Source organism: Prinia subflava, chromosome 2 (assembly GCF_021018805.1).
Source record: "Prinia subflava isolate CZ2003 ecotype Zambia chromosome 2, Cam_Psub_1.2, whole genome shotgun sequence".
In the NCBI taxonomy this organism is placed as follows: domain Eukaryota; kingdom Metazoa; phylum Chordata; class Aves; order Passeriformes; family Cisticolidae; genus Prinia; species Prinia subflava.
This window is the reverse complement of record NC_086248.1, coordinates 59769879-59796489: the sequence shown is the minus strand read 5'-3', so window position 1 is coordinate 59796489 and position 26611 is coordinate 59769879. Positions and strand designations below refer to the sequence as shown.

General features: G+C 39.0%; 1 protein-coding gene across 1 annotated transcript in view; it reads right to left on the bottom strand.

The window, feature by feature from the left end:
* Positions 1-1702: 1702 nt before the first annotated feature.
* Positions 1703-26611, bottom strand: part of SCAF8 (SR-related CTD associated factor 8) — a 98872-nt gene continuing 73963 nt past the window's right edge. The window contains exon 21 of the mRNA XM_063390147.1: positions 1703-2740. The gene's annotated coding sequence lies outside the window, so the exon portion shown is untranslated. The remainder of the gene's footprint in view (positions 2741-26611) is intronic.

Below are 26611 nucleotides of genomic sequence, written 5' to 3'. Positions count from 1 at the left end.
CACCCATCTCGTCAGAAAAGTTCACCCAACAGGACGGTCAAACTTCAGCAGGCTCTGGTACAGACAAAAAGCCATTTCTCCAAAATAAGGCCCTGCTCTCAGGGCCATCCATTCTTGTCATTCATATTCAAATGGTGCCATGGTCAAGCTCAAGCATGTACAGTTTTGGTGGGCCCAGCTGTCCACATACTGAACATAAACCTTATTAATAGTTAAGGGTCTGCTAGCACAGCAGGCTTGTGCTGCCCTCGTCCTTTTACGGCCCAGAGCCTTCGCTTCTGTTTTTCTGAAAACATTTTGATATTCAGAATAATTTGAACAGCAAAAATGTATTCCTTTTGTGGCATTGTATTTTTGTGGTGCCACAAAACTGCCACTGCACAAATAGTTTTAAAGATGCCATTAATATTATTTTCTAAGGATTTAGTTAATTTCCAGTGTTTTATTTTCTCTGAAATCAAGGAGCACCTCTTAGCCATAGGGAAGCAATGTCCTGAAACAGAAAGTTTAGGTAATAATATCAGTTAATTCACGGAGGCACCTGAGGACATGGGTCCTCTATCAGTGTAAGCCAACCTAAAACTAAACTGCTGAGAAAAAGGTGTTCCTTCCCACCCTCTCCCTGCTGTTAGAACTGGCACATGAGCGAAACTCTTGCACAAGGATGTTTTCAGTCAGACCAGGAAGCCTCTCAGGTGTGTAGCCTTTGAGGGAGGTCGTGGGAAGGTGTGAGCAGGAGCTCAGCCTTAGATTAGCTGAAATGAATCAGGGAACTGTTCTGAGATGCTGCTGTCTGCCCCTGCTTGTGTTTAGATGCACTGGTATGGATGTCACTGCAGTGAGTACTCCACCATCCATATACAGTTATGGCAGATGCAGAATAATAGTGATGCACAACTAAAAGACTTCAAAGGTCAGAGGTGTTCTGTTGATATGAACTCAGGTATTTGCTATGAGCTAACTACAGTGGGACAAACCCCTGCTATAATGCAGTATGCCTTGTCAGGACCACATTCATTTTTGAAATGCCACGAGCAGTTTTTGCTCACACAAACTTAATTGCTTCATGAAGAATATTTTTACAATTTAAAATGTTGTCCTTGGAGAAGAAAATAAGAAGGAGGAAGTAAAAAGAATCTGATTGGCTTTTGAACTCTGCTGTACAGCACAGCTGTGTGTTCAGCACTATATATCACACACAGCAAATCAAAACCAGCTTAGACCAAACTTTTCTGCAGCTTTTTCCTCTAATACCTTTGCAGGATTACTAATTAATAGAGACCAGATGCCAAATACTTGAGCATGGCCTTAAATCTGGGATGCAAAAAGTCTGATCTCCTTATTGTCCTGGAGGCTCATGTACAAGTTGAATTTAAGCATCTCTTTTGATTTATTAACATTTTGCATCTGCCCTCTAATCTTTTGTAAATAATGATACAAAGGAGAACAAGGTTCAACCACACAAATACCTTCCTTCCTAAAAATTTGCCAAATCTTCTAAGCACAGCAATGAGCAGGACTCCAATTAAAGACTTGCAGATACAACAAAAAAATAGAGAAAATGATGAGAAAAAAAATTTTGAATTTAGATCTTTATTATACAGGCCCAAAGCCGTGGTCACCATGCAGTTACACTGTAATGGGAATGATTTTGCTGAAAGGCTCTCACTAAACAAACATAAAGAGACCACAGACTACAGCATTCCAAATAACTGACACTTTAATTTTTGAAAGAGCAAAAATAAATAAAGGAATGGCAAGTATGTCCTTTTCACATATGGTGGAGCATATACATATTCCTTCTTTTCTATAGCTATTCAAGAGACAAAATTAGCAAATACCGCCTAAAAACACAGACCTTTTGTGATGGCTCAGCTAACTTTTAGCTGTTTCTCTCTCCTTGGATATTAGATCAAACACATATTTAGATAGGTGCATATGCCAAAAAAAAGAAATGCAAAGTGGGGGTTTTGTATTTAATTCCTACTTCCTGCCTTTTCCTTCTCCTTTTAGGACTTTAACAGGAAGCAATTAGAGACATTCAGTCACATAAAAGCCCTAGAAGTTTCCCCTTCTAGTTTCTCATTATAATCTCATAATTTAAGGATTAATCACAAATTTTAAAAGGTTGAGGTGTCTTACAAGGAATTCACCATCTCTGGAATACAGATAGCCACAGTGAAGAGCTGCACATAGACTGCACACATAGTGTTATCTAAAAGTGGTTATCTTTAAAAAAACAAAACTTTTAAAAAAATCTTCAGATCAAAACATAGCATGTCTTATTCCCTACAGGATTTTCTTGCAATCTGTTCTTCAATTATTTGCCCTAGGAGATGCTACAAATGATATTAGTTACAATATACAGTCCACTGTCATCTTCTGGTCCAGCAGAAGAACCTGTCTCTTCGATGGATGCAAAACTGTTCATCTGAGCAGATCATCCTCAACAGCACAAATATGGTCTAGAAACTCATAGAGTTTATTGTTTTAATTTATAAAATTAACCCTGCCCCAGGCAGGCAGGTAATACTGGTGTGTAATATTGCCATCCCTGGGTTCTGTCAAAAACGGGGCACTGAGGTGCTCAGAGCCGTCTCCGAGCGCAGCGCTGGGATCCTTCTGGCACTCCAGACCCAAGGCCGATGTGATGTGATGCGTGCTAGAACGTGGGCGCACTTCTCACTTAGCTCTGCAGAGCCCGGGACATGGTAAGCTGCCAGAACCTCCTTCATCTTGCCTGTTGACAAAAGGAACAATAACTAGTCATCACTGGTTGCTGGATTGTTTCATTCCAATTCTTAAAAAGCCCTATAAATGAGACTTTTTTTTTTTAGCCATGCAATAGCAAATGCTTCTTTAAGAAGAGATTTGGGATAAATTTTACAGTCTCTCTGTTAGCCACACAATGCTTATGAGGGAGAAAGGCCTTATACTGTATGGTTCCTAAAACATTATCCAGGATTAAACATTCCATTATTTAAAAAATAAATGTCCAGTAGCTTAGTACTTAAAAAATGTCACTATAATATAATCCCTGTAAAAATTAATTTTGTATAGCAGATTTTCTGGATTAAAGTCCTGTATTGTCTCTCTCACACACTGTACACAAGATACAGAGTAAACAATCTAGAGGATTAACAAACAATGAGCAAGAATTCAACAGGTTAGTAAGTCAATTATATGAGTTTGTTGTAGAACTATCTCTAACACACATTTGTCATGTCCATTATGTACTGGTAAAAAACATAAAACCTTCATAAATGACTCATTGAATGGCCTTCATAGAACCAGACGTCAAAACAGACCTCTACATTATCTATTCTGATTTTCTGCCAATTATAATTTTTCCAGATAGTCCTCAGTGAAGTCCAAAGAAAATCCAACTTTTAGTATCACAGACTAAGATAGGAAAGACCAAGAAGACATCTCCAATATATATCTGCTGCAGAATATGTAGAAGGAGAGGCAGAGGTACCTGTGGAGGGTGATTACCCCACTCCCTAGGTGTGGGGTAACCTCAGGTAACCCCAAGGTCCATCTTTTTCCACGGACTATGAGTAGGTTGAAGACCAAAATTTCTTACGAGTATGAATGTGTTATATGCTACCACAGACATTTGACTGTGTTCACATATTCATTTCACAAAGACCATTCACAAAACCATCAGACCCTAGTAATTTTTAATCAGTACTGACATGAGCAAAATGATAAGAAGTCTAATTGCTTCAGTCTAAGGTAAATACAAAAGCCATGCAATAAATTCCAGAACCAATGCTACATTTTTGGTTACATACCCTGCAATTTTCTGGAGCTACACAAAATACTTCTTTTATGTATAATTATTACTCTTGTAATTATCACACAAATAGAAATCACCAAAGGAATAGGGTTGCAGGTGATGTAAGACATCTCTTTGCTCACCCCAGACCAATGAGGTACCTGGTGATGTTTGTCTAACCTATTTTGAAACATCAGCATACTTTATCTTTACTTCGTCATTTTCCACAGCCTTGCTTCCAATATGCTTATTTTGCTTTATGAATTTATGAAGTGTACATTGTAATCTTTCATCTAAGCCATCAGTGAGAATACTGAATATTACTGGAACAAGGAAAAACACTTGAAGGACTCTACTAAATAGTGTATCATTGAGACCTACTCTCTGTATATGGTTTCCAAATAATTTATGCACTCACATAATAATAAATTATTCTAGCCCAGTTTCCCTAGCACACAAGAATAGTAACAACTGAAATATTTTGCCATACAGTCTTGTTCAAATAAAGCTGCTAATACTAGCAAATATATTTTAAGAAGAATTATATAAACTTTGAAAATAGAACCATTATGGACAGAAGATTTCAAGTGATAACAGTCTTGCTCACATCTATATGGCTATTTTTATGTGCTTTACTGAAATATTGTTCAATTTAGATTAATGGAATTGCTCCACAGCCTTTTAAATCTGAGTTTTGTTCAATTAAATGTTCCACTGAGAAAACATCAAACACATACCCCTACCGTTTAGACACAAATCAATTGCACAACTTCACAAAACTCTAGACCACAAAATTATTGTTTACTGTTTATCTTGCAAAAGATATCTTATCAGAAACATACTGAACAAGACTGCTAAGACCAACAGGACCTGTCATATTGAGCTTTGGGAAGAAAAAGTTACCATTTACATTAATCTTTATGGAGATACAACCCAATTACACAAATACAGGAGGCACAGATCACTCTTCTTAACCTAATCTGGATTATTAGCAGACCTTCTCTACTGTTCACTCTATGATATATTTTTTTTGTGCCATCTGCGCCACTCAGAATAGTGAAATACCTTGCTTCCCAAGGTGGAAACAGAGTCCCCAGTTCCTTCTGGACTGGAGGAACTGGAGGCCAGCAGAAGTTGAAATACAACACAAATCCCACCTTCAATTAACATAAAATTTGATTTGATATTTAAGGATATAGCCCACTGTATTACCAGTGAAAGAAACGTGAGACTGACTTCCTCTGAAAAATACGTGATGACAGAGAGACACCAGCATAAAGAGTACACACAAATATTCCCAGCTTTCTTCAGTGGAAAAGAAGGAAATAGGTTAAAGGACAGGTGAGCCAGCCTGACTGCTCATGATGTACGGTCTCCTGTCTGACTGCCAAGGCAGAGAGGAAATCCCACAAAAAACCTGCTTTTTACAGGAAGTCAAAAGTCCTGAAGCTGAGACAAAGCAGATGTCTGTCCCTTACTGAGAACAGCTCTAGAGATTATTAATTATAGAGATTTAGTAGATTTTATAATGAAATTTAGACACACAGATATCAAAATTATTTTTTTCTTTTTGTCAAAAGGGTTAGGATTTCTGAGAGTCTAGATTTTGCTAACACTGACAGGGAAAGAGAGACAAACTGTTCAGTCAGAAGTACAACTGAAAGTCCATGCAGCAGCTTGCTCAGGACCAGAAGAGCTGATCTTTCCTTGTTGACATGGAAAAATGTGTCATGGTGACTCCTGTCTTAAAGGATCATCATTGATCTCTTTGCAATCCATGGCAAGCAAATCTGTGATAAATGCCAGTATCCAACCAGAGTTATCTGGAGCCAGTCAGTGATGGCAGGAGAATTTGTGCCATGCTTGCCTCAGTGACTAACACAAGTGGCAGGAGCAGCCATGAGGGGTGTGTGGGTGCCTGACTCGAACTCTGTGCCACAGAGACAGAGCAGTCAGCTTTGCAGTGTAAAAGTACTGCAAGAATAAAGTGAGATGAGCCCCACGCCTTCTTTTCAAAAGGAGAAACAAGAGTCTGTATTTAAATAGTGCAACGTTCATGTGTTGGCTGACAGGGGGAAAATTAGTAATACCCAGTGTAATTAAGAGTGCAGTTATCAAATAGAGATTAATAGAAAGTTCAAAACTTCCTCATTTTAGCAAGCAGCCCAAAATCTACATAATTTAACTGACCTTAAATTTCAGTGAAAGTTTGTGGGTAAAGACTAGATTACTGATAATGACATGCCTCAATCTGTTTGTTCCGTGAGGTTAGATGTCTTAAGCTTAAACTATGGGAATGCTGATAATTGCAATACTAGAATTAAATTATGAAGCCCTTGTCCCTGGTGTTAGAGAAGCCTCCAGCAATATAATAATAACATTTGGAACATCATATGATGTTTTATATTTATTGTGCTGTCATATATGAAGAGGCAGTAGGAAATTTGAAAATTGTGAGGGTGTTTTCTATGACTCAACCTAAGGAGTCTTGGGGGAAAAAATGCAGTAATGTTCAATATTTCAACTGCTATTTTATTTCTGTATCTGTATACAAAAAGATCATTAAACTTCATTTTTAAAAAAAATTAAAAGGCAAATATTAAGTATTAGAATATATCTAAGAGTCTTTATATCATAAAATTATTGGGGATATAAGACTAAAGGGAAGTTACAATGTGCTAAAATTAAACTATACTTAATTACAATGGATAACAAAGTCTCTAAATCTTTAGAGAATTTATTTAGAAGTGTATTTTAAAATTAACAAGAATCTGCTAGTTTAGCAACCACATGAAACTGTTAAAAAAGTAGTGTATATTTTAAACACAAGCAGTGTATAAATGAAAACAATTTAAAGCCATCAGAAAAAAAAATCCTATGTAACATGATTTAAAAATCTGAAGAACTTTCAAAGCTTTTCTGCATTGCATATGGTGGTGTATGTGATACTAGTTAGAAATTAATAGTCCAGTGGCACACTGCATTCTGTAGGTAAGGCCTGATAGGGTATCAAGTGATAATCCACTTGCCAGTCCTTCAAAATACAGGCTGGCAACTGGTAACTTTTTATGGGAGTGGGTGAAGCCTTCTGGGCTGAAGGAAGAAATTCACAGCCTTCAGGCATTTTCCCTGGTGTGTGACTGAAAATGCTTGTACTGCACTGCACAAGACAACCATAGCCCCGTCTGACCTTTTTACTTTCTTCCCTTCCTTTCAGGAAATCTATACCTGGTGTTTTTCACTCCATATGTATCTTCTGTCAGCAGGAATTCTGTAATCTGAACTATATCATTCTTAGAGCTGTGCAAACTTTGGCCAATTCAGTTGCTGGCTTTAGCAAAACCAGTGTTATCAGCTCCAGAGAGTGTCTCGTGAGCTCCATGGTGTGATGTAAAGCTTCTCTGTAAAGCTTCTCCTTCTGAAGTGAGTTGTTCATGCATGAATAGGAGTTTTCATGTTTTGGTTAATTTTTCTATGCTCATAGATTAAAAGAAAAGGTGAAAATTTTGATTTTTAGGTGCTGGTAGGCTCAGAAGAATCTGAGAAAAGCAGAAGATAAAAGAGGTTTCTAGAGCCTTTATTTTAAGATTACAGTATTTTAAAGCCAGTCTCATAATCTTGGAAGGCACAATTTTTGAATATTTGATATTTGCATGACAAGAAACATCCAAATATACTGTATTCCAGCTTTGCTGGCTGACACAGTTCTCCTCCTCTGCCTTGCTGTGACGGAGAGAAAGATTTAAATTTGTTTGGGGGTATGCCTACACATTTACATGACTGAAACTTGATCGTAAGCCAACTCTTGACATACTTGCTAGAACACTTCATCTACATTCAAGCCAAACAGTGCTCATTGGTGTGGCTACGGAATGGCAGACGGTGAGAGCTGGAAACTGCAAACAACACCTCAAGGTGTTAATGAAGAACAGCCTTCATCTCTCCGCAGCTGAGCTCGGCTGCGGGAATGCTTCTGGTTTGCTTCAAGGCAAAGGCACATCCATAAACACAGCAGGGGCGGTTCAGCAGAACCCTTTGGGTATGCGCTGAAGCTGTGAAGCTGTGAGGACAAGCTCGGGGTGGGGTGGTGCCGAGAGCTGGCAGGCATGGCGAGAGCATCCCCGCAACAGCCACACGTTCCGTGGGACAGCTGGGAGCCGACAGCGTCACTGCTGCCACGCTGCATCAGCCCTGCGGAAGAAGCCTAAAAATAACCCGGAGCTGCTCAGCTTGCAGGAGCTAGGCGAGCTCAGGTGCCTGTGACTGATTCGGGGAGCTGTTTGCTGCCAGGGCCCCAGAGAACGGAATCTGTCCCGAGGCGCTGCTTGGCCCTGGCGAGGGCACTGGGAGGGAGCGCCCGGCACCCGCGCCTCTCTCACCACGAGGCAGGTTGGATGTCGCTGCCTCCCAGCTGTGGGGCTGGTGTGTTCCTATAAATGGGCACACTGGGACAAAGCAAATAAAAAACCATTGTACAATCACCGAATATCAGCTGGAATTGGCTAATGAATTGTTAGCCAGCAGGACATAGAGGCTCCCTGTACTGTCTCAAAGCAGAAACTCCTGGCTGGGCTTCCAGCAGCCCGGAGGAAGCGAGCTGAAGCCCAGAAACCCTACCCTGAAATGGACTGGAAGCTCTTACACCTCTCTGGGTGTTTTTCAGGGCTGTAACACACTGATGGCTTGTGGCAATCCTGAGACAACCCAAACCTGCAGGATTTTTCTTCTCTCTCGCAACTGAAGTCTCTTGATTTTTTACTGAATACCTATGAGTATCTGGTTCCTGACAGCAAATGGGGGATTATGCAAACAGTCCACAGCCCTTTACTATGGAGAACAGGAGACAGAAAGGTCTCAGCATGCAGGCCTCTCCCATTCCTTCCCATTAACTGCATTAACTGGCCAAGCTCTATCCTAATTATTTTTTTCAAACATGTCTTTGCTTACTGTTCCAGGAGTCCGTTGTTCTGATGACTAGAATATTTTTTTCCTCATTTGAAGCCTGCATTTTTGTGTTTACAATAAGGTTATTTTCTCTTTTTTTGGGTGTGCTTTTCTTCAAGGTGGTTAGAGAGACTGTGTTCATAATCTCTTTCCCAAACTTCCTTTTCTTAGGTTAAGTTAACATCTGTTAGCATCCTCTTGCCTCTTGGCTTTCCTGTTCTGTCGCTAGCTTGCCTCTCAGTGCCTTCCACTTTTTGATTAAATCTTACTGGAACTTGAGTGATGAGACTTTATCCTACAAAGCTCTGTTTAGGAGACTGGTTGACAGAGTCCCTTGGAAGGCAGTCATGAAGGGCAGAGGAATCCAGGAAGGCTGGACACTCTTAAAAGCAAACATCTTGAAGGTGCAGGAGCAGGCCATCCCCACATGTCAAAACATAAGCTGTCTGGAAAGAACAGAGAGCTTCAGCTAGCATTGAGGAGAAAATGAAAAGCTTATAAGCCTTAGAAGAAGGGGCAGAGAACTCCAGATCACTACAGGTATCTTGTGAGGTTATCCAGACAGAAAATTAGAAAGGCCCAAACCAACTAGAACTTAATCTGGCTACAGCTATAAAAGACAGTAAAAATGTTTCTTAAGGAGAAACTCCATATTTTACTGGATGTGGGGTGAAATATAGTCACGAAATATGAGGAAAAGGCTGAAGTACTTAATGTCTGCCTCAGTCTTTAATAGAAAGGCCAGTGGTTCTCAGGGTACCCAGACTCCTGAGCTGCAAGATAGGGATAGGGAGCAGAATGAAGCCCCTACAATCCAAGGGGAAATTGTAAGTGACCTGCTACACCCCTTAGACAGACCCAAGTCTATGGGGTGGATGGGATCCATTCAAGGATACTGCAAGTGCTGGCAGAAGTGCTCATCAAGTCACTCTTCATCATTTATCACCAGTCCTGGTTTACCAGTGAGGTCCCAAATGGCTGGAAGTTGGTAAATGTGACACCCACCTACATGATGGATCAAAAGGCGAATCCAGGAACCTAGAGACTTGTCAGCCTAACCTCAGTCCCAGGGGAGGTCATGGATCAGGTTATCTTGAGTGTGTACATGCCATATGGCATGTACAGGACAACCAGGGGATTAGACCCAGGCACTGTGGCTTTGTAAAAGGCAGGTCTTGCTTGACCAATTCAGTCTCCTTCCATGGCAAGATGACCTGCTTAGTGGATGAGGAAAAGTCTGTGCTGGTTGTCTACCTGGACGTTGACACCACTTGCCACAGCATTCTCCTGGAGAAAGTGGCTGCTCCTGTCTTGGACAGGAGTTCCTGCACCAATCACTGTGTTAAAAACTGGCTGGATGGCTGGGTCCAGAGTGGTGGTGAATGGAGCTCATCCAGCTGGTGGCTGGTCACAAGTGAGATTCCCCAGGACCCAGTGTTGAAGCCAGTCCTGTTAAATATTTTACTGATATTCTGGAGGAGGGCATCAAGCGCATCCTCAGTCAGTTTGTACATGACACCAAGCTTAGTGGAAATGTTGATCTGCTGGAGGGCAGGAAGGCTCTGCAGAGGGATCTGGACAAGCTGGACCAGTGGGCTGAGGCCAGTGGTGTGATGTTCAACAAAGCCAAGTGCCAGGTCTTGCGCTTTGGTCACAACAGCCCCAGGCAGTGCTGCAGGCTGGGGGAAGAGTAGCTGGGAAGTGGCCTGGCAGAAAAGGACCTGTGGTTGCTGTCAGCAGCAGCTGAACATGAGCCAGCTGTGCCCAGGGGCCAAGAAGGGCGATGGCATCCTGGCCTGGATCAGCAATGGTGTGGGCAGCAGGAGCAGGGCAGGGATTGTCCCCTGTACTCGGCACTGCTGAGGCTGCACCTCGGATCCTGTGATCGGTTCTGGGCCCTTCAATATAAGAAAAACACTGAGGTGCTGGAACATATCCAGAGAAAGGCACCAGAGCTGGTGAAGGGTCTGGGGCACAAGTCCTGTAAGGAATGGCTGAGGAAACTGCAGTTGTTTAGCCTGGAGAAAAGAAGGCCCAGAGGAAACCTCATCACTCTCTTCAACTCCTTGAAAGGAGGTTGTAGCCAGGTGGGATGAGTCTCTGCTCCCAAGTAACAAGTCCCAGGACAAAAGAAAATGGCCTCAAGTTGTACCATGGAAGGTTTAGATAAATTCTTGAGAAATTTTTCTTTATGAAAAGGGTTGTCAAGCACTGGAACAAGCTTTTTAGTGAAGTGGTTGAGCCCTCATCCCTGGAGCTGTTTATAAGACATGTATGTCCATAAGGATGTGGTTTAGTGGTGGACTTGGCAGTGCTGGGTTGATGAACTTAAAGGCCTTTTTCCAAATGAACTTAAAGGCCTTTTTCCAACCTAAGTGATTCTATGATTCAGACACTGATAACGCCACTTTCTCTGCTGGAGTTATCTTGCTTGATATGTCCTAAACATTTAACCTTTTTATTTTTAACACAGTTGCACCAATGGCGCAGGAATATCTCACAACTAATACACATACTTTTTTATTCTCTCTTGTTTTGCTGTCTCCAAAAAGTAATTGTAGAAACTTTATTTACTTCATTGAATGCCTGACTTCACATTTGTACTACTAAATTTTATCCTGATCTTGCAGCATCTCCTTTGGATGAAAGTTACCCCCACTCATTCGCCGTTGCCTGATAGGGTTTTGTCAATCTGCAGAATGAATGTTTCCTCTGTGCACTCTGCTATCTAACAATTGTATCTTCTGCCTGGTCTTAGCCATGTACTGGAGATCATTAGCCTGTTTCCCCACATGCCCTTCACAGTTCTCACTTTGCACTGGAAATTCTTTTTCCAATTGCTGCAGTGCTGGAATTATGTCCCTGGTGAGTTAGAAATGCATGAATAGCCAGGAAAGGTGAACCTTACAACATAGAGCTTCTCTTAAAGATCCTAAAAATTACTTGAAAACATCAGTCTACATTTAAATGCAGTTATTTATATTTAGCTTTAATTAATGATTTAAATAATCTTATTTTAGGTCCAAGTTAGGATTTGTCATTACTTGTGGTTTCTCTGGTGACCTCAGCTGCTATTGATTAGAAAGTCAGTAATTCCAATCTGTCTTGTTGGGCCTGGAACTAAAAATATTTTGGTAACTTAATTAAAATTTATAAATTATGTACACAGAATGCCTCTTACTCCCATACTCTTGCTATTCTATAGATGTCTCCATATTGATGGTAGATCAGTCCAGCATCAAATAAGCAGAAGATAATCTTCCTGTAGGTCATTTTGTTTCAGATCATTAACTCCATTTTCTAGTCAGCTGCCTCTCTGCAAATTCTAAAAACATTGACTGAATCTACATTGGTGTTACTGCTCATTCATTTCAGTTACTCCAATTAAATGCCACAACATATTAAAAATACCTCAGATAATCATTATGGGACAGATGTCCAGAGCACTGCCAATGCTCTTTACCTGTTGAAGACTACAGGCTGCTGTGATCTCCCCATGACTTACTATTAAATCCATCCTGGCAGGTTAACTGGATGAACTGTTAAACAGCTTTTTTTTTTTTTTAACTTTCTCTCATATTACATTTTAGACTTTTTGGTGTGCTTAAATCTGTCTCTCAAAAAAATTGTAATGTGCCTCTTAACAGAAAACAACGGGACTAGCTCTGTATAAATAATTATCACAATCAGCAAAAATTTATTATATTACCAGCTCCTGATCCAATCTTTCGTTTCTGAACTCTCCATATCAAGAAACATCTCCATTACCATTATTCTCATTAGCCCTGACAAAGACTGATCTGTTTTTAAACAGAGGTAGTTGCATTCTCTTGATATCTCTGGTTTTAAAATGATCTCTTTTGCACATGTCCACTTCTCAAATCTTGTGAAGTTCCAGAGTTATCAGACATTCAAAATTAGGCCCCTCAAAATGTTTAGTTTTTTCAAGTGTATGATTGTCAATAGATACTATTTTTTCCAAGAAATGGGGGAAAAAAAATTCAACTTCAGTTGTGAAGAGATGGTATTTTTTTCTAAAAAGAGACAATCACTGGAGCTCGTGTTTGCTCCTCAGCTCCACCACAGACCATCCAATCCACAGAAAGTTATCCATCAGAATCAGTCAGCTGGGGAATGCAGTCTGCTCCGGATGCCAAAGATCTCCAGAAAGCAACACAGCCAAATTAATATAATTCCTGTTCACCAAAGGACTTAAACCAGAAACATTCTTGCAAATTACCAAATTATCTTCTTACTGTCACTGTCACGAGCATTTCTGAAGAGATCTGACATTCTAGAAATCATGAAATATATTAGCAAGTTGTTTGAGACAGAGAAGATAGAGAAACTTAAGAGAAGAGTTGGTTTCCAATCAGATTCAACTGCCAAGAATAGTAAATTAAAAAGAAATCTGAAGATCCTTAATGCTACCTTGAAGAAATATTCTGTTTCATATTTTGAAAAAAAATTCATCACAAAGGAAAATTCTTTTACTGTAAGCTAAGCTTACAGTAGGCATTGTAATAGCAGGTATTGCAGTAGAAGGTTTTTAAGATATACAAAAAAGAACACTCTATTTCAATACCAAGACAGCATTAAAAAAAAAAAAAAAAAAGTAAAATATTGTAAATAACTTCATCTATGTTAGGTTGGGCTCTTTGGCTCATATCACTAACAGAAAAATCTTGCTATCATTATTTCATTAGTAATTCTGCTAAAATGAAAAGGTATGTATTTTTTTCTCTAACTGCTGGACGTATTTCCTCAGTGATCCAAATACTGGGGGAAAGGTGTGTATTGCAGAGAATAAGTGCATCTGATCAGAAGTAAATATATATAATAAAATTGACATAATTGAGAGAGAAGGCTTAATCAATCCATAGAAAACTTCATGCTCACAGCTACTTTGGTTATCAAATACTTACATATGTTAGTATAAGATTGTTAAAATGCAATATTCACCCAAATTATATACTTAGTATATTGCTTGTACAGTTACAACCTAGGAAAATTGAGTCTGGTACCTTTAAATACCATTTCTTTGGAGACTCCGAGGAATGTAGAGGACTTTCCAAATGTGAAGTTTTGGGGGTTTTTTTGCAAGCACAGTGCTGCTAAATATTTTTTACCACCAAATAAATGCTATTTCAGCTGTATTTGAGCAGTAATAGTGGTAGCTAATGGCCTATTCAGTTAATCATAGTTATTCATTCTCTGGAAATGCCTCAGAATATAATAAATGTTTTGTTTTCATTGTGGACTCCTAAATTACAGGCATTATATAACACCCACGATATATAACCTATCTGTATGAATTCAAACTGAACCCCAAATGCCTCCCCTAAAGAATTTCTAGTATTTGGAACGTCCAAGGAAAGAAATATGCTGTTGTTATCCACAGAGTTACTAAAATAGCACTACAAGCAGGGTAAGAAACGGTTTTAAAGAACATTCTGGTTTAACTAAAATGTGGCTATTTGTCATCCATTTGCAGAGGTCTGAAATAATTATTACAGAATATTTATTAAACAAAAAAACCCCACCAAAACAAAAACAACAAAAAAAGAAACATGCTGAAATAGCTGAACCACAGAGATCCTTCCTAAAGGAAAAAAAAGGCTGCAGATGTAGAGTTTCAATCTGCCCAATCAGAGACAGAAAAACCACAAAGTCTTCACTCAGAGACCCATGCTGTCATCGGGTGTTGTACCAACGTAAGATTTACCTGTTCACCTCTTTTTTAGTATTTATATAGGTTGAAGAAGTTCCTGCCAGTCTTAGCTCTGCTTTGTTCACTGCTCAGGAGAGATTATATTATGCTGCATGTTGACAACCTGTCCCAAGGGTAGTGTGAGATATATATCTATATATCTGTATCTATCTACAATATAACAGGTGGTTCTATCTCATTGTTTTGTGGTTGCCATTATATTGATGATGCACAGAATCCCCTGTAGTTTCTTCAGGAAGTATCTTCCAGATGTATTTTAAAAAACTGCAGAATATGTTTTAAAACAATGTTCAGCTTCTGAGGTCAAGTTGTTTTTCAGCTGCAATTTCTTTGCAGAAAGGATTAGATTGTAGGTCATAAAAATATTCCCCTGGTTACTTCAAGGAGTGAAGACAACCTTTGAAATAGTCTTCTGTTGGCTTCCTGGATGAAAGAATTCCTCCATGGAAGCACACAAAAACTCACAAGACTTTCAAAATTAGAATATGGAAAAAGTTTGGTATTAAACACCTCTTTTATTTCTCCTGGAGAAAAAGATACTCAAGTATTTGCTGAAGAAGTAATTTGGCAGGCCATAAAAGACATGGGAGGGGGTTCTAGTTTTAACTTTAATTTTGTAGAACTTTTTAGAATTTAGTGATGAAAAGGCAACCAAACCAAAGTGATTCTAAAATGAGAGATTTCGTCATTCCTAGGAAGGAAAGAGCAGACCATGCTAGAGAAGCACAGGGAATGCAGCCACAGCCAGCTTCAGAGAGTAATCAAGGACACCCCAAGGCAAAGGCAATCCAGAGGGGGAAAGAGTTCAAAAGAGAGGACTAATTTACAGAAGGGCAGCACTAAAGCACATCAGCAAATTAACCCGGTGCACAGTAAGTGAGCAGTATCCTATACCAGGAGATAATTAATTACCTTAGAGTGCCAAAGGAGTATTTTAAGAGGTATCAGTAAGTACACATGCTGGGAGAACTGCAAAGAATTCATCATGCAAACTTGCAGGGAAAAGAAAGATAAACATAAGAAAAATCCTGCAAAAGTGTTAGAAAAAGAAATGCAGCACTGAACAACCTTGCTATTTCAAAATAAACTTTGCCCATGGGAATACTGCTGCCATCACCTGCAGCTCAGCAGAGATCGATTTAGCACCTGAGCATTGCCTTTGGTGGCTGAAATGTCAGTGACCTCAGGTCATCGTACGCTGTGACAGTGACAGGCAGAGAAAACTCTGACACCATCCTACTACATAACTTCTGCTTGTTATCAACCATAAAAAGGTCTTCCATGAGGTTTCTCAAAACAGGCTAGTTGTAAATCTGATGCCTTGTATATTTGATACTTTGGTGATAAAGAGATTTGTAATATCTCATATGATATATTAAACTGGGTGAGGTTGCAAGCAGTTTACAAGATTGGATTAGAACATAATTGCAGTAATTTGGATAAATGTTCTGAAATTAATGCATTAGATCCACAATAAGAAGAGAAAATTACGGCAGAAAGATCAGAAGGGAGTTACAGCAGCCTATAAGCAAACCCTAAGTCAGGACACTATCCACTTGCAGAAAAAGGGAGCCTGATACATAGTCAGAGTAATACTGTAAGCAAATCGAGTAATTATTTTTCCCCCGCCAGCAGTGGGAAGGCCCTGACTGCATTACTATATCCAGCTCTGCCTACTGGGCTGTGAAGGAAAGAGACAGTTGGAGGGAGTCCAGGTAAAAGCTACAAAAAATTGATAACAGATGCAGAAGAATGGAAGGTTGAAAGAAATAGATTGTTTAGTCTAGAAACAGTGAAGACTAAGGGAAGACATGATAACATATTTAAAATATGTAAAAGTTTGTTATGAGAAGAGGATGATAGCTAATTGTTCCCCATGTTCATCATGCAGAAGACAAGACTTAGTATGCAGTTGTGGAGAAAAGCTTTCTGACACAAGGCCAGTCAGCCAGGCAGCAGGTTATCTACAGATATTGCATTAATGGTGTCACAAGAAGCAACAGCAATGGCTGAGACAAACCCGTGTGGAGATAAGAAATGTGCTTGGTTCTCCCTGAAAGCAGGCAAACAGCCCAAGTGATCCCATGTGAGAACCTGTCCAGCCTCATGCTCGACCAGAGAAACTAGGCACAGATCAGAGCTTTCCATCAAAGGGACTGAATGATGCAAGTGTCATTTGTCTCAAGATGCTTGCCAGGAAGGATGGAGCCTGCAGGACAAGGGATGAATCTCTCAAATCCATTTAGCTGGTTAATTCCATTGGCTGAAAGTAGCAGAGAGCATCCACTCAGTCACTGCTGGATGCTTTTCTACTTGTTTAATGTACTCATGCTCCGTCGTGTTTACACCCCCTTTGCTGTTGATAGCCCTTCCCAGTGGTTCCCAGCAGTATGATCATAGGAGTGGTTTATCCAGAGGGTTCAGGTATACACCGCTGTGGGGCCACTGGAGGAATGAGTTAGTGAATGTGTTAGAATGAGCTGAGCAGGCTTTAAAAGCAAAAGGCAGGGCTGAGGCTGCAGTGATGCCTGGCAGGGACCAGGCTGGTCACTAAGGCTGTATCCAGACAAGGCAAACGGCATGCAGAGGAAAAGAGGTGACACACCAAGAGCTTGCACTGCAGAGATTCCCACTATAGAGGCCCAGCTGGCAGCCACCAGTCCCAAATCTCTGCCGGGGACGACAAGCTGTGCAAAGCCACTGCATTGCAGGGGCCAGCCATCCCAGCCACCAAAAGGGCTGCTATTCCCAGCTGGTTGAGAAAATAGGATCAGAAACCCCAGTACGACAGTGAGAAGGAAAGACTGGCTTCATTGTGGGAACATCTGGAGTGAGGCCCACAAGTTTTCCTGCTTTTAGAAGAGATGAGGAGAAGAGATTAGGGAGAAAGATTATGAAAGGTCCTATCCCTCACAGAAGGGCAAGCCTGAGCTTTACCTGTACACTGGTGGATCCACAACAGGTCTCCTTTTTTTTTTTTTTTTTTTTTTTTTTAAGAAGCATAGAATTTAAGTGCCATTAACTGGAATTTTCAAAACCAAAATCCTCATGTAAACTGGCAAGTGGGGTTCATCGATTCACAGAGGGAGAAGCCACATGGTCAGCAAGAACAGTCTGGGTGTGCTGGGTCTTGCCCACTGCTGCCAGCCTCTCCATGGGTTTTCCCCTGTACTACAGTCAAACACCCTGACTACAGCAACCCTGGCATAAGGTGCCCTGCCTCTTCTTGAAGGTGTTCCTTCTAATAGAGCAAATCCATTTTCCAAACTGCAGTGGGCACGGGGTGCAGAGTGAGACATTTCCACCTCTCTTCTCTTTAACAAAATTATCTATAAAAACAAACTACTCCCTGTTAAAATAATAAAATGGAGAGCAAGGCAAACATATCCAATGGTCTGTTCTTATGCTCAATCACATGTAAAGACTGGACAATGTACTGTGTATGTTGGAAATTCCTTCTTAGATGACAATAACTAAGATGTCTATAGTCTATAACTATATGTTATATAATATATATAACATATGTCTATATAACATATATAACATATATATGTCTATGTCTATATAACTAATAGTTATAGACCATAACTATTGTCCTGGAAAAATCAAAATAATTGATAAATGGGATTAAACAGATCCTGTCAATTACTCAGTTGTTCTTTCCTATTAAGCCTGATAGCTTTCTGAAAAGCTTCCTCAGGTTAGAGTAAAATAAAGGTCATGCTTCAACCATTTTTAATGATGATTTCCATGATTTTCCTGGTATGATGTCAAAATTGCTGCATATTACATTTTCTTTTAATTATAAATGTAGACAACTAATGAGACTGTACAATTTATAGACATCCAGATTTGAATTTTTTAATGGTCCCTGCAGGGAAAAGAAAGCAAAAGAAACAGTACAATACTGACAAAGAAATTTTTGCAATGAAACAATCTGATTACTCCCTTTTTATTTTCCAAATGTACTGAGGTAGCATTAACATTTCATTGCCTAATACCCTTTGAAATTCATTTAAATTTAATAGCTGTTTGTAGTTTAACTGCTTTGGGAGGGGGGAGGGGGTAGGAAGGAGCACCTGTAATTATAGAAATTACTACAAAAGCAACACTCAAAAGACTTATTTCCTCCTTTGATTCCACAGTCACTCTAGAGCCTCTGCAGACTGTATTTGCATGGGTAAGGAAGACTTATGAAGTAAAATAAATCTGAAGGTGACTTCTCTATCTAATGATGTAACTAAGTGGGATATCATCAATTTCCAGAAGATGCTTGCTTTCCTTCATTTTGTAAGATTGCCCTATTGGGCATCTACTTCAGTCTCGCCACGGAATGGCAGCACCAGCTTAGTGCTATGAATGTAGCAGATATTCCTCTTTCTGCTATGCATCATGCCATCTTTAGGTTGCTGCATGTTGAACCAATTTTATAGACATTTATGGCAGCATTAACTCTGAAGACACTATGCCAAGTAGGGACTGAGGATACAGAAAATAATTGTGAGCCTCCAAGGGCAGAAGAGTTGTCTGTAACTTCCTAGTTACAGAAAAGCATCCTTGTCTTTGTTTAACAGTTCAGTCAAAATCTCCCTGAGCGCATAGAGGTTGTTAAAGGAAAAGGCACCATGAAACCCCCATTGCCAGTAGTAGCAGTAGGGCCCAAATCTGTTCCTACACTTCTGTTACAAAACTTAACATACACAGGCAAGAATGTTCCTCAGCTAACAGGTCACACTCAAAACAAGTAAAACAAAGAATTGGAGGGGAAAAAAATTGTCATAATCCCTTTATCAGAAATAAAAAACCAAAATGCTGAGACATAAAACAATTTGTCCACTATCAAATAAAGCCTACAGTAAGTCAAATGTGATCTTTACTTTAGAGCACTCAATCTAACTTTCATTAAACCATAATTAATATAATGGATCATATTCCTATGAATTAGTTGTTTATATAAGACAGGATGTTAAGACGGATAGAAATTCTTGATTCCCTTGACTTTTCTGAAATTGTATCATTGATGTGTTTGTATGAGAGCTCTAGATCCTGTCCAACAAGTAATAAAGCAAGGACACTTCTCATCTGGAACAAGGAATGCATAGCATGGAAAGAGGAGCATGCTAGTCAAAATGCTCAGGTGATTAGATACGTTAAGGAGAAGCTGCAATGAGAAATCAAGGCTTATGGAAGTTAATATGGTACTTTCCTCTGATCTCCACAAAAGACGCAAAAGAAAGAAGGAATTTATAGACAATCTGCAGGCACAATAATTGTCACCATAAAATTTCATATCTCATTACTTTATTGGTTTATTTTACAAATATCCTAGCATGAGAGCTTGAAGGATAAAGTAGCACATTTTTACAACTGATCATGATGCAAAAAGAATAGCCTTTTTCAGTATTGTACTTAACTATGCCAAGTTAAAATCTTTGGACACAAAGTTAGGTCCTGGCTTAAGTACCTTGAGAAATAAGGTGATGGTCTGGGCAAGAGCTAGGCAGTTCTAGAAAAAAGGGAAGGCTGAACATAAGAGATATTACCCTGAGTGGGAAGAGACAGGATAATCCAACATGAAAGACTATGGAAATGCATATTTATAAGCACCCACAGAGGGCTTATTCTGTGTTAATCTAACCCTAGGTAGGTTGATTTCAGCAAAATTATTAAGAACTATCAAAGATTTTGATTCAAAATGTACTTTACTTTCCAGATGCAATTCCATAAGGATTTACACCCAACTGCTGGGGAACAGTGTTTGTGTCTTTGAGAACTTGTGTTTTTATGCAGTGTACTATATCATGCTCAGGATGAACAGATGCCTCAAAGGAAGGGAATGATGGGCTTGGGTAACCTCTGAGACTAGAATTATTATTTTACTCTTACTACTGAAGGCCAGATTGCTGTGTCTTGTAATTGATTACTTTCCATAGTTATACAATTATAAGCTAAAGACACCCAATAAAGTTAGAAGCATTTGTTTCCTGTGAGGAAAAAAAAGTTTTTTCACAAACAAACTGTTACTCTAATTTCCTGCAAAACAAAAATAATCTATTATGGGAGAGAAGCTCTCTTTTAATGTGATGACACAACGATTTTTAGATGCAACTACAAGACAGCTTTATTTTGTATGGCAACTTCCATACAAAGTATATTTTTGTTTGAGCCTTATGTTTAAACAGTGCAAGTAACTTAATAATAGAGTTTCCATAGTCATATAAAATAAAAGCAGATAAGGAGACAAATCAAGGATGCATAGCTGTTTACATCTATATCCTGACTGTCCAACAGGGACTTAATAGTGCTGTAAAATTTTAGTCTGTTTAAAAGAGTCAAGCTAAATATCATACTGGACTAAAGTCAGATACCTGGAAAACTGTAATTGAAACTTCAAGGATCTTGGTAACAAGATCTTTATATCTGGGCTTATGGACACTCATTTCTAGTTATTAAAATATGCTTTAATAATCAGTAAAACTTCACTAAAATGCATCTCATTTAAAATCTTGCAGCCTGGGAAACATACTTGCTTCTTGAAAACCTAATTAAAACCAAAGAAGGTATCATATCTCACAGTGCTAATGAAAAATCTATCATCTGCTTCTATCAAAAATGTGAAGTGCCACTGAAAACAGATGGGAGGAAGGAGAATCTCAATTAATTATTTGTGAAAGATATCACACAGAATATTGCAGAGAATTAAACTCCTTTACATGAATTATTTTGAAACTCATTAAAGATTATTGACACCATCAAGTAAGAGCTTGCTTGTGGAAGGATAGTTTCTGTGTAATATTTCCCTAACTTTCAATATAAAACCTTGGGAAATCAGCCCAGTTTCAAGAAATGTCAGGTTTTTAAAAACATTTGAATAACATTTCACATTCTAAGATTAAAAAATTTGGTTTCATTAGAAAAGACAGAATAATCTCACAAGCTCATCTACCTTGAACCACAATGTCAGGAAATTAAAAAACTAGGAAACAGAAACATGAACTGAACAAAATGACAAACTAAAGGTGTATTTTAATATATTAGACTTTAAAACTTTACTGCTTTATCAATTGTGTTTACAACCAAGTAAGCAAATGGTCAAGTTTACATAAGCATTGTTATATTATTGTTATATTATTTTCTGTTTCTCCATTTTTGCCTTGTTTGTTCCTTTTCCTTTAGGCACTAACGCAGTGATGCTGCCACATGTACTTTAAATGTAAGCACATCCAGTTATTGGGAACAGGCTAATCATATTTTATGTGCTTTGCTGGATTAGTATCTAGATCTTTAAATTTCATAATATTCATAAAAAAGAGGGGTAAATCAATGGGGGAAGCAATTCAATCCACTTTTCGAAGTATTGATGAGAAATCAAAAACATTTATTATTATAACAATTAAAGCACTGCAGAGTGTGTAGATGAGCGCTCTCACAGCTTCACAGAGATTATCATGGAGTTTAGAAGGGACCCACAAGGATCAGTGAGTCCAACTGCTAAGTGAATAGCCTGTACAAGGATCAAATCCATTTGATCATGATGTTGGTGTAATTAGCATCATACTCTGACCAACTGTGCTCATCTTAGGATCTGATTGTGTTTCCAACAGACATATTTCAGTCGGGTATTTTTATGCTTTCCTTTTTTGGCATTGTTGCCTTTCAACCTCTTCAAATGTGTTTTGATCCCGAAGACTGTCAAGGATGAAATAAAAGAGTAGAAAAGAAGGCAGGAGAGCTTTAAACTACATACCACATTCAAGTGTGTTTAATTATTGCTTTCCGATGGTCACTATTGAGACCTTAGATGCACAAAGCAAATGTGCAATCAATAGCTACCAAAACAGCATCCATGTCATCCACTTAGAAAGGAGACAAAAGCAAAAAACATGCTACCTGCTCTGCATTAGTGGCATAATTTGAACTGTCAGGAACTGGTCATAAGCATTCCTAAATTGCCCTGCCCTCTGACAAGGAATGATATAATACTTCGCAATTTATTTACTAGAGGAGAAGCTAATCTAACTGTAATTACTTAATTTTGACTAATTCAACCACAAGATTTTTTTCCTATCTATCTCTTTATATGCTTGGGCAGCACACCTTTTTTTCTTAGTACTAAATCTAACCTTATACTCTCTTGAAATGAGTATGGATGTGTAGTGATTGTGAGTCAGAGGTGACTGCTTGGACTTGGCTTTCTGGTCAGTTTGAAGGGTGCCTTCCTCACCCTCTCAGGGAGCTGCTGAGCAGGATGAGCATCTGCCCCTGACACTACACTTGATGGTCCCATGTGTCACAGGAAATCACCAACTGCTTCATTTGACATCCAGCAGAATTTGGGAAACAGGTGAGATAGACATTTTGCCAGTCTACGAACAGATTCTTCTATAACTCCACAGTGGTCTCTGAGTTTATGTAAGCTAGTGTCTCCAGTTGTGTCAGCATTGAATATTTAAGATATGTTTTAGAATAACAAATTTTTTTAGGGACATAGAACATGTCTGGAGCAAAAATGGGGAACCACAATGCCCTGACAGTAATGCAGACCCTTTTCTGTGACGATTCCTTTCATACTTTCACATGTAAGTACAAATTTTCAGAATAACAGTGAAAATTAGGAACATTTTATAGATATACATGACTCCTGCTCTCAAAATCTCATCCCATTTCTAGGCAGAGAAAGCTTTGCCATGTTGGAGGTTGAGAACTGGATACAATGAGTAATTTTGTTGACTACTTCCAAATGATACTATGATTTCTCCTGGGTCTCTCAGACTTTTATGAGTGTCTCAAAAGAAAGCCAGGAGAGCTATAAAATAAAATGAGAAGCAGCAGTTTTTTCAAGGTTTGCTAAGTAGCCCAGAGAATTGTTTCTCAGTAGAATGACTCTGAGGTTTTGTTTCAAGCAACTCCTTTGGGAGACATCACCTTGCCTTGTTACAGGCATGCCCATTTGGGGATGAACAACGGTAGGGTGGGTGGCCCAAACCTGATGACATAAGCATGTGAAAAAAACAATTTTCTTGATGCTTGAAATACCTTTAATAATGCTGACCTTTGGAAACAGATACTATTCACCCAGCAGTGTATCCTCCCCTAGAAGATCCCAAGGAAATCTTGTACTTTGCTCGGCCAGGAATGAGAGCTATCTATGCCTGCATTTACTTGGCCAGTGAAGAGGTGGACAGAAGACTTCCTCATTCCTTCCCACCTCATTGGCACGGCAACTTTCACACAGATTCACAGAATATTCAGAGTTGGAAGGGACCCACAAAGATCATCGAGTCCAACTCTAAAGTAAATGGCTAACAGAGAGATTGAGTCTGCAACCTTGGGGTTCCCAGCTCCACCCACCTGTCCCAGGACAGCACACGTACCAAACAAAGGGTGACGGCTGCTGAGCAGCTCCATCCACAGCACAGGTGCTCCTCCTGGTGCTGTGGCCTGACACAGGGGCCTGGAAACCTGGCAGGGAACCTGTCCAGCATTTACAGTGGCAGCATAAAACATGCAAACTCAAAATTATCTTTAGAAGGACGGTTTAAGGTGAAACTATTTTAATTTTTATTTTCAAGTTGTTTAAATCAGAAAAAAGAGAGTATTATGATAATTTATTTAATCTAGTTTTCTGTTTGTAATTTTTTTTTCTCCCTGTAACTAGGTTTACTCTTACTAAAATGACCACCTAAACACTCTGATCTGCAATTAAATAGAACCATTATATTTTTTGATGGGAGAATATAGTATATCAACATAAATTTGTTTAGCAATGATATAGTTTAATATAAATTCAGATCTTGATTTCTTATTAAGAGAATAAAAGATATTATGTACCTTATTTTCAAAGTGACAATTTTTAGTTATCTTCAATCCTCAACCTTTTGAGTCTACAGGCAGTCATAATCTGCAAACCATATTTGAAGACCTAATCAAATTTCCTTTTGTTTTGCAATCACTTACGCAATGACGTTTGTCTTTTGCTTTATATGTACAACACGGATTTCTTTGGTACACCCACAAGTATTCCTTCATCTGCCACATGAATAGTAACTCCACAAAAGCCCATCCATCTACTTATTGCCCTGACTCTGCTGTGGAGAGCTACCTTTGTGCTCCTGGAAGCTGAGAGACTTTTCCTTCTCTCTGCTGTGAGAAGAATGCAGAAGTGGAGCTCTCTAGAGGTGAAGGGACCACATGAGATTTACTGACATGCTCTCTGTAAGATGGTGGCCAGTTGATACAGGAGTGACAGAATCCAAGACAGATAATGACAACATGAGGTTATGAATGACACAGGCTGCCCTTGGCTCCACACACAGGGAGACCTGTCCAGAGGTTCATGCTGCACCTACTGTGCTACCCCAATAAAGGTAATTCAAGCAGCAATCAAACAGCTTAACTTCTACAGGATCAAATCTCGATATTGCCACATGAAAACCACTCCGACCCTTCTTCACACAACTGATTCTAACAAGAGAAGAAGGACTTACAGAAGTTTCTTTCTTTGCTGATATAAATAAAACTGAAAGAAAGCCTCTTTCCTACTCTTTAAGACCAATTAGAATTTCTGTTATCAGATGCAGTGGAAAAAATCTATTAGCTTGTTTTCTTTTTAAACAGTGGTTTTTAAAAACAGTTTATTGAATCTCATGTTTTAAAAATCTCATGTTCATGTGAAAACTGAAAGGGTATACCGTAAAAGCCCCCAAAGAAAACAAGATTTGCCTTTATTTCCTTCCTTTAATTCACAGTAAAGAACATAATTTAATCCATACTCTGTACCTGCAGAGAATACTACAATTGCATTGTTCTTGGACAGAGGGAAAAGATATTCACTGTAGTATGGGGAGAAAAAGAAAAAAAACTTCAGAGAAGAACCAGGAAAGATCTTAAAGAGATAAATAAGAAGTTACAAAGAAGGTTATCACATGAAAATCTCTAGCTTTCTGGGATTTCCCTTCACATTCCAATATTGTAAGACTATACCTCTGGCTTCCTCTTAATGCACTGAGTATAAACCAGCATGAAAAAACTGAAATACAAAATCCAACTAGTGTACAACAGAGGCTACAACAGAGGGTGAAAACTACTCCAGTGAGCATGTCCACACAGGAATTGTACAGGAAGCAGTGCACTGAGGCACAACAGCAAATGACTCTGAGAACTGCATTGAAGAGCTACAGCACCTCACCTGTACAGGGTTTGTGGCAGCAGCTCTCTGGTTTCCACAGAGCCGCACCACAGTGGGCTGGGAAGAAACAGCCCCGACAACGCATGGGCTGGGCACCCTCTGCTGGTTTCACAGCAGCAAGTCAGCAGGCTTGGGAAATAAATGGAATAAAATGCAAGCAAAATCCAGGGAAGAAAAAACACCTTAACTACAAGCAAGAATAAAAAAAGAGGGATCAAAATGTCTTTCAAAAATTAAAAGAAATAAATACCTGCACAACTTTTTAGATTTTAACTCAGCTATCTCAGCTGTTTCTTCTTATAGATTCTATTAAAGTAAGGAAGACCCTGCTCTCATAAAAAAAGCATTCAGCATTTCATGCATTGAAAATCACTTTTTTCCCCTTTAACAGATATTTTATCAACATTATGGCTAGACATTTCTCCTTAGTTTAAAAGACTTCTGAGCGCTGAGAGGGTTACATGTGACCCTTCATGGTCTGCAAAGCTGACATAAACTAAACTCTTGCACATTTGAAATTACAAAACGCAAAACAAAATACCAAAGTGTACCAGTGTTAATCCTCAGCAGCAGCCGGCTAGTTAGACACCAATTATAAGCAAGTGCAGACATACATAAATCCTAGTAAATTCACTTAAAATCTTTCACAAATCCTTCAGTTTCACAGTTCTTCAAAACCACAGTAATCTCCTTCGGCCACTGCTGACACTTCTAAAAACATTTTCAATCAGTAGCTAAGCATTAAAGAAAGGAATATAAAATCTCAGGTTTGTTGCATCAGTAACAAAATCAGCAAGTGCTTAGAAAAGTTTTCAAATGCAACATTTACACCTTTGTGAGAGGAGTTGCCATACAGTTTAATTTTCACAAAAAGAGGTTATCTCAAAAGAAAAATCCTACAATACTCTGAAACTTGACAACTTGTTACATCCTATGGATTTGGACAAAAAAGTGTTCATCATTTTAG